A 13,736-nucleotide genomic window follows, 5' to 3' on the forward strand; every position below is an offset into this window, starting at 1 on the left:
GAATCCCCAAACTTTCCCACCCGCTGTTACTTTAGGACAGGCCAGTTGTTAGGAAATATGGGCAGGGGGACAAGAATTTCAAACGTGGGCCCCTCATCCACACCCAATGGGGGGGCAAATGTAATCCAATTAATCATATTTCCACATGTATTTTGTATCTACTGTTAAGACCTTGTTTTCTTACATTGAAAAGCAGACGTAGGTACATGTGTGTCATGGGCTGAAACAAAACTCAAACACTGATTGATCTTGAGGGCTACTTTAAATAAATATTGGTCAATATGTGTGCAGACCTGAAATAGTGTGGAGTGTATGGCTGTGAACCCTCAGTTTTCCAGTCATATACAATTTATGCAATTTCAAGACTGTTCAGGGTTCAGAAATATTTAAATACACCAATTTGAAAAATGGCAATGTTCCTGTTTCCCTGGCCAAAATTTTGCATAATTTTGGAGTGTAATTTGGACCCATTTCTGATAAGATAGTTTCACATGGTTGGTACCAATGAATGCCTTAGGTCCTCTAGTTTAATATGATACACATGTCTTCATGGTGGCTTTGAAAATGAGCCCAATACAGTAGGTTTTATTTGCTAAAAATTTACTCTGCCTCATTTCACACCTTCAGCTCCACCTGTTGCCCCTCTTCTCCTTTCATTTTCTTGTTCTCTCTGTTCCCTGACTTTTCCTTTAGGAGCTCCTGATTATTAGTGAGGCATTTTGACTTAGCTAAAGAGGAAGCAGTTTGTCTCACATGTTTTCATTAGCAGCATTTGTGAGATCTGCGCATCTGATCCCCTCTGTCAGATGGACCCATTTATGGGTCAATCATAGACCTTTTCATGGCCCCCCTTGGCGTGGCCTTTGACCCCACCTGTTGGCGTGCCTGCTCTAGGGTACTGCTCACACTGCCTGCCATGGTGAGTGAACAAGAAACGATTGAATAGGACTCAAGTTCAGACAGCCTAGCGGCTACACTCGTTAAAAGAGATGAAACAGCACTCTCAAGGTGGGACGTCTCTTGCTTGCCCAGGAATAACAACAGATGATCAAATCGAATTTCTGTAACATCTGTAGGGCTTACATGGCCCACCTATTTTGTATCAATACTTACCCCCAGGTGCACTGAATACCTGACAATAAAAAATAAAATTTAAAAAAAGACACAAACAAGCCAAGAGTGTAATGTTCTACTTCACCTGTGTTTTAACGTGCAACAAAAGCACCATGTGGCAACCATTGCTGGGACTTCAACAAAACCGCATGGTTAGGTTTAGGCAACAAACTATGTGGTTAGGTTGAGAAACAGACATCATGGTTTGGTTCACCATTCAGGAAGTGAACATCAGGAGCATATCATACCGCCGTAACAGGTGCCGTCCGGCTGCGTTATAAACTGATGCCACTCATCTGTGTATCTGCAGCAGCCAACTGGATGGCACCAACATACCATAACACTACAAAAGGTTTGCTCTGGCCATGTTACAAACTGATGCCCCCCAGCAGCATATCACACCACCACGAAAGGTGACTTTTGGCATCAGGTGCTTGATGTCAAAATCACTAACAAAACAGCGATATTTGACAACTTTTGAATGAGAGTGGGCTGCAACAACCAAAAAACAAAAATGTAAGGCAGTAATAATTTTAAATTTTAATTTTAAATTTTTTTTAAAAAAAATGAAAGTACAGACGGCACTAAGGCGAATGGTTCACTTGCTCCTCAGTTGGTCGTTCGTCCAACTTCAGTGTTTTGATTAGGTTCAAGTTGTAGTGTGGAAACAACATGGATGCCACAAAAAAGATGTGTTGCATTTTATTGCTCTTGGGTTTAACTAAATTATAAACTTTAAATTTAAGTTGAGCAGTTCTTACTTGTGACCACTTTTTTCATGTTTTATTTTCTCAGTTGAAGAAAGATTCCGCCTCCTGGCCTAAACATACCAGGATTTAAAAACTGAGATAAACTGAGTGACTCTGTTGTCCCGTCAGCAACTGAGCTGAGCTAACCAGTTTGCTAGCTGTTCATAACAAGCTTTCTATCTTTTTCTTGTTCAATAACTTATTTAAAAGAAATATTGTGCAGTGGTTAACATGTATTTCAGCTAATAGCCTATCACTAGGTGTGTAACGGTACACAAAAATCTCGGTTCGGTACGTACCTCGGTACACAAGTCACGGTTCATTTTTTTTCGGTACAGTAATGAAAAAAATAGACAACTATTAAATATCTTTTACTTATTGGTAACCTTATTAAAACATACCACCACAGCAGTTAACTCTTTTTACACAATTTTTGAATGAAACAAATATATATAAAATCCTGCTTTTTCACATTGTTTGAATGAAAATAGAAATATAAAAGTGAAAAATAAAATCCTGCTGTTTTTTTAACACATTTTTTGAATGAAAAATATAAATATACATTTCTGCTTTAACAGTTTTACTCAATTAAAATAAAAAGTATAGTGCAGCTGGTCAGCTTTAAAGCCTGCTCAGATTCAGTTTTACTAGGAACTTACTTAGCTTTCCCACTTTGTTAAAGTGCAGTAAACAAAACATGCTTATATCTAAAGTGCAGCTTAAACAATTTTACTCAACTCCAATGGCGTTGGTTATTTCTTTAGCGCGATGGTCAGGGAAACGCTCTTTCTTTTTAAACGACGACGATATCGTAGTTTGCACCAGATTGCTTTTTCTAGTCGTGCCGGTTAACGTTCAAACTCGGGTGGTGTCGCTTTAGATGCGTTAGCATGTTAGACGTGTTTCCAAGTACATACCCGACCGCTGTTCTGCAGTGTCGGCACACTGCTTTTGTCTTGTCAACTTGTTTATTTCCATCTTCGTATTTTACCCTGAAACCAAAGTGTTCCCGAACGGAGGACTTAAGGTTTGCGGGTGGGTCTTCAGGTTCATCAGGCTCACTTGCCATGTTGTCAAAATGCGAGAATGCGCTGCACAAAGTGAAAGCGGAGATTTACGGGACTCGGTCCATCACTCAATTATGTCCGTCGGGGAACTAGATATTTTAAATGGTTCGGCTCGCAGAAACGGAATTAAAATAAAACGAAATAAAATACAATAATATCCTGCGCCCAATAATTCGGTACAGGGTCGTGCCGAACCGAAAGTCGCGTACCGAACGGTTCGACACAAATACATGTACCATTACGGCCCTACCTATCACATTTAGCAACAACAGATGTCCCCTGATTTTCTGAGTTGTGTCCCTTCCAAACATCCGCTCTGGAGTAAAGAGCCACACTTAAACATATATGTTACCCTTTCTGAGGAGAACAATGCATTGAACTGACATTCCTTTTGCAGCTGTTTTTAGCGTTCACACTCACTCATGGGAACCTCCACCTCAGAGCAGGAATTTCACCTGACGATGCTAACGCTAGCTGCTGTAAACAAACATCCACAGATGAGAGGGTGCAAGGCGCTGATAAGATGTGTGAAGTTATTAATCCATGCATGCATGACAACATAAACACAGACTCTCTCACACACCCACACACACAAATATTGTACTCCCAGTGAGACTTCACCCTATGGTTTTGTTGTGACCTTAACACCTGACAGTGGTGGCGTGCACTATTGTTTTCCTGCTGGCTCTTGAAAACAGAAGGTTATGCGAAGCAATGAACAATGACTGTTACACGACCTGCTAATGGATCTAGCAGTCGCTCAGTGCTTTGCATGTGCATGTATGTTTGTGTGTGTTTATAGAGCAAAAGAGAGGGACAGAAGAAGGCAGAGAAGATGAGTGTGTGTGTGTGTGTGTGTGTGTGTGTGTGTGTGTGTTGTGTGTGTGGGGTAGTATTTCTACATGTTAATGCATCTGTGTGTATGGATGGTATTCAAAGCGCCATAACAGGGATTAAGGAAAACATATGGTCTTTAAAGTGACACAACAGCTCTCGGGTCTCAGCATGCATTCCTTTTACAGCAGGACATAACCTGAAATGGGCCGTAGTGTCTGGTATTTGTATTGTGAGTAGGAAAATGCTTTCATATCCTCCTTTTCCGATTTGACAGTCAAGGCATTGGCCTGATGCTCCTTTACAAATCCATTTACAGTCTGTCCAACAGTAGCTGTAAATGGCCCACATTAAAGGAACAAGTAGAGAGGAAGTCAAGGGTCAGAGCTGCAGCACTCTGACAGTAGATATAACAATTATACCTCTGTTCCTAAAGAAGTGTTTGGAAAAGATCCAAAACGCAGGCAGATTAATTATCATCTTGAACATGCCAAAGTGTGTGTGTCTGTGTCTGTGTGTGTGTGTGTGACGATGGAGAAGTGGTTAGGTTGTGTGAGTCACAGTTACCGCAGCATATATTCCTGGACATTCTCCGAGCAAAATGTTTATACTAGGGCAAATTGTATATGTGTGTGTGTGCTTTCTCACACTTCCCTTTCTGAAATTCCATATTTAACATCTCCAACCTTAATTGTTTCTTTCCTTTTTTTTCATCTGATCTTGTCTTCCACTGTCGTTCCGCTCCTTAACTGGCAGCCTGGTTTCAATGCTTGTAAAATGCACAGTGCAATGAATACAAATGAAGGACAAGCATGTAACAATAAAACTAGGTTAACTACTTTTTTGGGATGACAAATCCAAAAAGAAACCATCATTTGTGGGGTGGAAGAGGACTTGTAAATGGATGGAGATGTACATTCACCTTCAATGTAGAGATGGACAGATCAAATCTTTTCACAGTTTGGGCTCCTATGAGTTGACACATGTACGTGTATCAAATCTTTTGAACCTTCTTTTGCAAAATATAGTGTCAGTTTTTCTGTGACACTCTGTTGTGGCACATGTATGTTCAACAGCTACTTCTCTTTAATTCATTACCAGCTATCATATAGAAGTTTGCATTAATAAAGATAAAAAGATTAGTTTTAATGCACTGATTCAACATCCCACTTGTATGTAGGTAGGCCACATAACTGTTATGCAATGTTACAGAAATGTCACTGACAAATGATCTGTCATTCTTTGAGGGGCGAGCAGCAGATGTCCCAATTACTTCCCCAGCCTTGTACTGCATTCGAGTGGTGTTGGAATAATCTTAAAAATGAGTTCCCGATCATATTTCTTATCTGATCTTTTCCCTTTTCTCTTTGTTATCATCAGTGTGTTGTTTAAATACTCTGATTAATCAAATGTAAAATCTTCTTTGTAGCATCCATGTTGCTTCCACATTACAACTTAAAGGACAACTTCAGTATTTTTCAACCTGGGCCCTATTTCCCCATGTGTATGTGTGCGTATGAGTCATAGGTACTACTCGTTCTAAAATTGGTTCAGTATTGAGGGAGGCAGATGCGGCTGGGAGCTGCGAAACGAGCTAAAATGGTAACGGGGGCAAATGTCCCGTATAAGTTTGCACATTAAAAGTGCTTTTTTTCGCCACTGACCGGTTCAGATCGCCAGTGTTATCTCTGTAAATAGCATACTAGCGTTTCCCTTACCTCTGGGCTGTGACGTCATCTCGCGAGAGCTTTGCTCCACTGTGTCTGTAGCTCTCTCTACTCGTGGGACAGCCGTTTTCTTGAGGAAGAGGTGTTTCGGGATTGGATGTCTTCTCTTCTTCGGCTGGCAGTAGTCATCTTGGGAGAAGTGAGCACTGCAGACCCGATGGTCTGCAAGGCGCAGTGTCTGGAGAGGAGTGTTAGCATCCATTTGTAGCACAACTAGCCACAACTTCAGCATCTCGCCGTCCGACAAAGGCAGCCTATGAAAGCTGTACGGGGTGTTGCGTGACATCCTGTTCTTGCGTTCGGGAAAAAGGCCCGTTTATTTGAGCACTCCAAAAACTCCGGTAACACTCCAGGGGGTAGCACGTAAAAGACTCCGTCCTCTGACTTTTCTAGCATAACACATACACTTCATACACACATACTCACTTACAGTACCCAGTGGGGCAGCCCTCCCCCTCTCTGCTCCAACACTGACTGACAGCTGACTCCACTCATAGCACTCATAGCACTGGCGATCTGAACCGGTCAGTGGTGAAAAAAAGCACTTTTAATGCACAAACCTATACAGGATGCATTTGCCCCCGTTACCGTTTTAGCTCGTTTCGCGGCTCCCGGCTGCATCCGCCTCCCTCAATACTGAACCAATTTTAGAACGAGTTGTACCCATGAATCATACGCACACATACACATGGGGAAACAGGGCCCAGGTTGAAAAATACCGAAGTCATCCTTTAAAGCTCATGAACACAATGAAGTTGTAAAAACAACCATCCGAGGAGCACCTGAATGCACGCTTTGCCTTGGTTGGCGGAGATCCCAACTCCAGTCTGATTTAATGGCACTGGCTCGTTCATTTAGTGCCTTTCCTGCACAATGTTACTGCATTACAACAAAATGTCCAGCAGGAAAAGGATTGCAATTTTGGTAGCAGGCTGTTCTAGTTTAAGTGCTAAGCTAAACGCTCTAATGCTACTCATGTAACATAGCCACAAGTTATTTTGTCAGGTATTCCAGGCAACTGAGGGTGAGTATGTTTTCGGATGTACAGTAAACACCTTATGTTCTCTATGCTATGTAAAGTACATAATTTACATTTTAAAAATAAAGAGCCCATGCTTGTACGTAGGCGAGCCATTTAAGCCCACCTGATGTTACAGAATGTGATTTGACTGCACTGATTTGTTGTTACAACTGGGCAAGCAACAGACGTCCCACATTCAGTGAGTGTAGCTGCTAGGCTGTCTGAACTCCAGTCCAATTCAATCGCTTACCATTCACTCACTTTAGCAGGTGGCATGAGCAGCACCCTATGGCCCCGTTTCCACCAAACACTTTCGGTATGGTACCTTTGGTAAAAGTAACCCTTCAGACAGGGTACCTAGACCCTAGGAGTTGTTGTCACTCACTGCTCTGTCCAGCACTCACTGTATTTCCTCCTTTATCACTCTGCACCTCGTTTATCGTCCATAAAACGGGGTTGCACGCTGACATTTTCAGAACAAAATAGAACAAGCTCGAGTGAGTCTCTCTCCATGGGATATTTAAAAATAGTGGGTTTTTGTATTTAGTCCTTCTCAGGCAAGCTCAGGGGTTTAGTGCTGCTGGACCCACAGGAACAACACTCCACAATGCTTTTTTTTTTTTTTCAAGTAAGGATTAGAATATATGCAGTTCATATTATCTGTTCGAAAGTAATATATATTTTTTAACGCCTGAAGATCCAATCATTACTAAAAGTCTATGTCATCCGAGAGAGTCACAGCTCCACCTTTTAGTACCAGATCTGTGTGCTAGGTACCCCAACAGAGGGGTGACCAAAAATGGGGACGGTACGTAATGATTCCATTGGTAACATCCACAACTTTACAAAGTGGAAATGGAAAAAAAGCGTACCAAACTGAACTGTACCGTACTGTAGTGCTTGGTCAAATAGGGGCTTATGATAACAGCGAGTGAGCAAGTGGGAAAGGTCGGGGATTCATGAGGACTCAATTCAACAGGCTGGCCCAGTTCATTCATTTTTCACCCATCACTTTTTCAAAACTGTTGCTCTCACTTTCCATTTTCAATGTGTTACAATCTCATCAAAGATTTCCCTCAGCCTCCTAATGAAAGTCACCTGGTATCAGAGATATATGTCATTCTCGTATCCAGGTGCCAAAGTCCACAAATGAACAATCCAACTTGTAGTCATGCGTATTTATGCATGTTTTGAGATAATTTGATGCCGTTCCATGTCCATATGGTGATGTAACACACAGATGGGTGACGAAATATCTTAGTAAGGGCCACCGCGAGATGCCAAAACAGATCAATGCGTGCACTTTGGCACAGGGATGATATACTGTTATTCCAAAACATATTCCCTCATTTGATGTTTTAATGATGGTGGTGGGGATTGCTGTCTAACACGTCAGTCTAAAATCTTCCATGAGTGGGTTTTGAGATCTGGTGATTATGAGGGCAATAAAATATGATTCACATCTTTGTACTTATCAAAACGCTCAAGAACTTTATGTGTCCCATATGGAAATGTGCATTTGCTATGTACCTCGAGTCATTCATGTTTTTTGTCACTTATTTCTCAGAGTGATTTTGAGTTTGAATCTGCATCCGCCAGTGGCGTTTGAACCCATAGAAGCCTCCTCTCTTCTCTTACTTCTGCTCTTCCCTTCCCTTCTACCCTTCCCCCACGTCCTCCAATCCGTGAGAGATGTTAGTGGGACATTTAGCTCTGTGTAGATCTTCTTCTCTCGTCTTCTTCTCCTCTCCCCTCCTTCTGTCAGAAACATTAAATGGCAGCCCTCTGTTCCCTCCCCCCCTTCCTAAGATGGTCTCCTTTCGCCTTCCACTTTTTCTTTACCATCCCTTTTGCCATCCCTCACTCCAATGTGATTGACATTTCATCAGACATGAGGAAGTACCAAGCCTTGACCCACTCTATGTCACAGTAGCCCATAGTATTTTTAATAACCTCCTATCGCCTGCCTGCGTCATTCCACTCCATTAACCAGCTGCTATGTGTAGCATATTTTAAAGATGAATACATCACTGTCAAATTAATTGTGATACCTTTCATTAAGTACTATAAACAAAAAATAGCTTGAACGGCACCTTCTCTCTGTCGTGAGTCGTAAAGGAATTATTTTTGCAAAGTAAGACCTATTGTTGGGCTCCAAATGTAAAGTGAGATCCAGTAGGATCCTTAAAATGTCTGGTCCTGCAGTGTTTGTGTCAAATATTCTCGAATCTAGCGTGTGTTTCTGTGAGACCTCATGTTCGAGCACACAGATGCCAATCAAGCTTGAAAATATTCTGGACACATGTTTATCATTTATATATTTATATCCCTCTTTTTACTTTTGCATGGGGTGTAAATCATTAAAATGTCTGTGCACGTGTATTCTCCGGCTCACCTCACTTTTATGTCTTCTCGGCCGTTTGACATGGAGATAACCAAGCCCCTCAGACAATATCAGCGTCCTTCCACTTTAGGTTGTCAGCGGCAAACTGAAACCTCTTTACACAAACATGCATGCACACACAAATGCCCACTACTCTCTTTCGTCAAAAGGCCCAGTCTTTGTTTGATCCCTTGTGAGGTTTATCTCCTAAGCCCAAATGTCAACACTTGCTGTTGACTGACTCGGTTTCCTCCAATAATCCAGCGACTGTCCACAGCCTAAGACCTGGAGACCAGCAGGTAACAGCAGTTGACCTGGGGCATAATAGAAAGTCAAAGGGATACTAGAAATACTGAGGAATTAGGGAGTGACAATCAGAAACGAGGCAGGAGCATCATGCAGGAATTAAGCCCACACTTAGCTTAATATGAATATGCATCATATCCTTTCCATTTCGACCATCTAGCCACAGAAAGTCAGTTTTCACAACCAAAAAATAAGCTGCCTGAAACTGCTCTTTAGAGAAGATAAATCTAAACTCCAGGGCAGACATCATGAAGTACTGTGTAGCAACAAGACAATCTTTTGTCACCTCTGCAATACAGGTGTTGTCATTGATCTGTACTGTGTGTTTATGTTGTCGGACAACTTTATAATGGGATGTGATCAATGGTCTTGGAATTACTGTTCACCCAACAGGTAACACACATGAGCCACAAGAGAAACACTATTTTATACCATAGACTGTATACAATAATATCAGAATGTCACTCATTGGTTTGTGGATTCCCACTTTGAAGCCAAAAGTTTAAAATGTCGGCCATCGCCATCTTGGACTCCTGGAGCCAGAAGTGACCATATTTGGACAAGAGGGTGGAGCTGTGGAGGAGCGAGGGATAGATCTGACTCATAGACTGTAGTGACACCTCACAGACGTCCTGTCATTCAAAGTGTCCCTGCCTTTAATCATGCATAAGTTTAAACCTTAATAAAATGAAAATGTGTGTTACATAGAATTAACCCTGTACAGTTGTCCGGCACTTGGGCAGTGACTTGTGGCGTCAGAAACCAATGAAAAAAGCCATCCTTTAACATCGGCATGATACGCGGCTGTTTGCCGTTATACATTAACGCCGCAGGGTGGCGTCAGGGAGTACGCAGTGGGACAAGGACTATAGTTAAAGGCGCTGTATGTAAGAATGTGGCCAAAACGGTTACTGCACTCAAATTCAAAATACTGCCGCGAGTCGTGTCCGCCCCCCCTCCCCTACAGATTCGAGGTTGCTGGACAGCGGCACGCTGGAGACTGATTTGTTTGCCCACGGGCGGCTGCCGTGGCAGGGCCGCGTCGCCGCGTCCTTAATCTTCGGTTTTCCAGCGGACCGTTCGAGCAAGTCCGGCTTCTCTGCTGCTAATGCTGCTGCTGGGATACAGCTGAGGAGGAGCCGGCTGCTAATGCTATGTACTGGGACACTGCTAATGCTGCTTGCCGTGCTGCTGTAGCTCAGTCGTAACTGTAACTGATGCTGAAACTCTACTGACTGGGTGACTGGTAGACTCTTTATTTCACGCTGAGATCAACCGGAGCTAGTAAGATCTATCCAGCACTACTGTTCCACAATGACTGAAGCATCTTGTTTGTTTTTGCTGCAAACTCTGCTGTCATCAACCTCACCAGCCACAGCTCTGATAAACCCACAGTATGTAACCTGCTTAGCACCAAACAGCAGACAGACATAGTTAGTGATAAGATATCAAGTCAAGATATTTTCCTCAGGAGTGGGTGAGTTAAAGGAGTTAAAAGGAAAGTGAATATTAGACTTCTATTCATCAGGGGGCCAGAAACAGGACTCAAAATGGCTGATAATGTTGCCTTGAGACCGCTGGATGTGTTAATATGAAAAAGTTTCTCAACACATTTGCATCATGACAATATGTTAATGTTATGTTTACAGCTTGTTGCACAGCCCCCAAGTGGCCAAAAAATTAGTTAACGCCATTATAAGTTTTCCATTTTGTTTTGTTATATACTTTTACAGACACTATATTGAAGACACGGTATTATACGTTTTGCTCCACTAATTTAATTTGTATGTATTTTGTACAGTTTAAACTACAAAGCAGAACTCTGCTGCTTCCTTTTATCATTGTCTTGTGTTTCGATCAGTCACGCTAGTTTGTGTCACATCGTCACCTTCTTTGTTTTGTTTTATGAGTCGTTGCTCTGCATGCAGGGTCCTGCAGTATTTTTAGAGCCAGTGACTGTTTACATTACGTCCTCAACACAGAAAACAGAGGTGTGTGTTTGTATGTGTTTGTATGTCTGTTTGTGTATGTGTGTGCCGGGGGGGCTGGATAGGTGATTTCCTGGATATGAATAGCGAGTGTGTGTTGATTATAATTTAATGATGCTTGTGTGTGTGTGTGTGTGTGTGTGTGTGTGTGTGTGTGTGTGTTACAATTTCAAGGCTATTGTTATTTGATCAGAACAAATCAGTCATACATGCAGATATACACTCACACAAATGAGCACACACAGACACACACAGACTTCAATGCAAACAAACCAGCATGGCTGCACATGTCCCCATCAGGTATCCATACGATAATACACACACACACAATTTCACACACAATGCATAGGAGTTCCTCATTAGATTACAATAATAGACAATGTGTTTGTGCTTTAATCACCTAGTGTATGTAAACATAATAGTTTTTATTAGTTTTTACAGCCAGCAGTGTGTGTGTGTGTGTGTGTGTGTGTGTGTGTGTGTGCCAGTCAGATAAATGCAAACCTGGAAGTGAAACGTGGCTGACGATTAGTCCAAAGTTTGAGTGACTGCGTCGGCATGACTTGGCTTCTCTTTTGATGTGACTCTAACCACCTGAAACAGTGAACTGTCGCAAAGTCAATAAAGTACCACCTGAGAACCTATAGCTGTCTCTGTCTCTGTCTGTCTGTCTGTCTGTCTTTCAGTCTTTGCGTTTCAGTTCAGTTTTTTCAATTATTGATTGTATTTGTGAATAACCAAAAGCCTCATGCTCTCCATACTGCTCCTGTGTTGTCTATGTTTTTGTGTTTGAACCTTTTGACCTGCCTTTTATCCTTCCCTTCTTCCTGTGTGCCTCATTACATTTTACCACAGCACCCTCTCTCTGTCTCTGTGTCTCTCTCCATACAGGTTAATCATTCCAGCACTGCTATCTTGCCAGAGAAGGTCTTATCAGCCTCTGTGTCATTTTATAACCTAACCTGCACACCCCCCCCCCTCACTCTGAGCCTCCCACCCCTTACTTGTCCTCCCCCTTGTCATTCCCTGACTCCGCCCCCTGCTGCCTGCAAGTAACCCTTCTTTAACCAATCACACCCGAGCATCATAAGTATGTTGCTGATTGGTGGAACCTTCTGCACCCTGTCAACATTGTAGTTGATGTGCTGCTCAGCAAATGATGATAAAAAAGAGTCTGTATCAGTGTGTTTATTTGAAGGGAGATTGGGTGGCTACTGATACTGGAATAAAGAGAATAATTCAATTGTTTTTAATATAAAAGTTCACAGAAGTTTATTTTATTCTCTTTAGTATGTTGTTTTCTTTTTATAATGTATTGTGATTAAATGCTTTGCAACCCACTTGTTTGACTCTTCTGCTGCAAGAACAGAGATGAATGTGTGGAGGAATTTATTTCACGGGTGAAAATAAAGAAATTTGAGAGGGAACTATATTCTGTGTTGACAGAAACATTTATTACTATTTAATTTAAGTGATGATGTCTTGTATAGAATGGTGCCCCAGTTATACAAACTTTCAAATTGTATTAAATTGACTGAAATAGAGTCTGCATCATATGAGGATATTTGAAAAGAGAAGACAAACACATTATATCGTGGCACCATTTATAGATTACCAAAGCTTCATAACGTATTATGGAAACATAATAAACTGTATTTAACTGATGCTGTAGAAATTAAATGCAACAGGTCAGACTGGGTTCAGACAAAGCCTGAGGTTTTAGACTTGTAACCAAAATTCTAAATATTTTTGGCTGCACTTTTCCTCATTTTCAATAAAAGTTAGGAAGAATAGGCGGGTTATATCGGGTGGGTATGACGTGAGTACGGTAGTGCGCCGTAAGTACTGAAAAAAGAAACTGAACGAAACTGATTCAGTAGAATATTTCACTTGGAATTTAAAATTTGCGCTTGCAAATGAAAGAAACAATAAAAAAGAAAAGGAAATGCGCAGAGGAATTTATTCAAAGACTGTCATGAAAACAAAGTCCAGTAGGGAAAAAAGTAATTTAAGGTACTATTGGTTTGCTCCCCGAACTGTGCTCGGTGTTGTAATTCCCTCTTATATCACTATAATACCATTATTGTATAGGTTGATATTAAAGCCTTAAAATATGTAATTCCCTGTGGTGTGTGTGTGTGTGTGTGTGTGTGTGTGTGTGTGTGGAGCGCGCCCTCTGCGACCCTTCAGGTGTTCAGTTGTGTGTGTGTGTGACTTTTCTGTGTCCCCCCTCTACCGATGATAAGGTAACACTGTGCCAAACTAAGTGTCCCTGTGGAGCGCGTGCATAGGGGGGATTTATGGGGACGTAGACGCATAATTAATATATTTTTTTGTCTTTGTGTATTTAATTTGGAATAGGCTAGCCCGAGCCTGACGTCAGATCGCTAATTGATCCCTGCTCAGCCAATTACCGATAATAATTCAGAGGCAAAGGTATAATTTATTGCGTAAGGGGGCTGATTTGATCCGAGAATAAAGGCCGTTTTGAGCCTGAGGCCGGTGCTGCTCACGTTTTCCACCAAATTGAACAAACAAACCCAAAAGC

The sequence above is a fragment of the Epinephelus moara genome, chromosome 10, assembly GCF_006386435.1.
Source record: "Epinephelus moara isolate mb chromosome 10, YSFRI_EMoa_1.0, whole genome shotgun sequence".
Lineage (NCBI taxonomy): Eukaryota > Metazoa > Chordata > Actinopteri > Perciformes > Serranidae > Epinephelus > Epinephelus moara.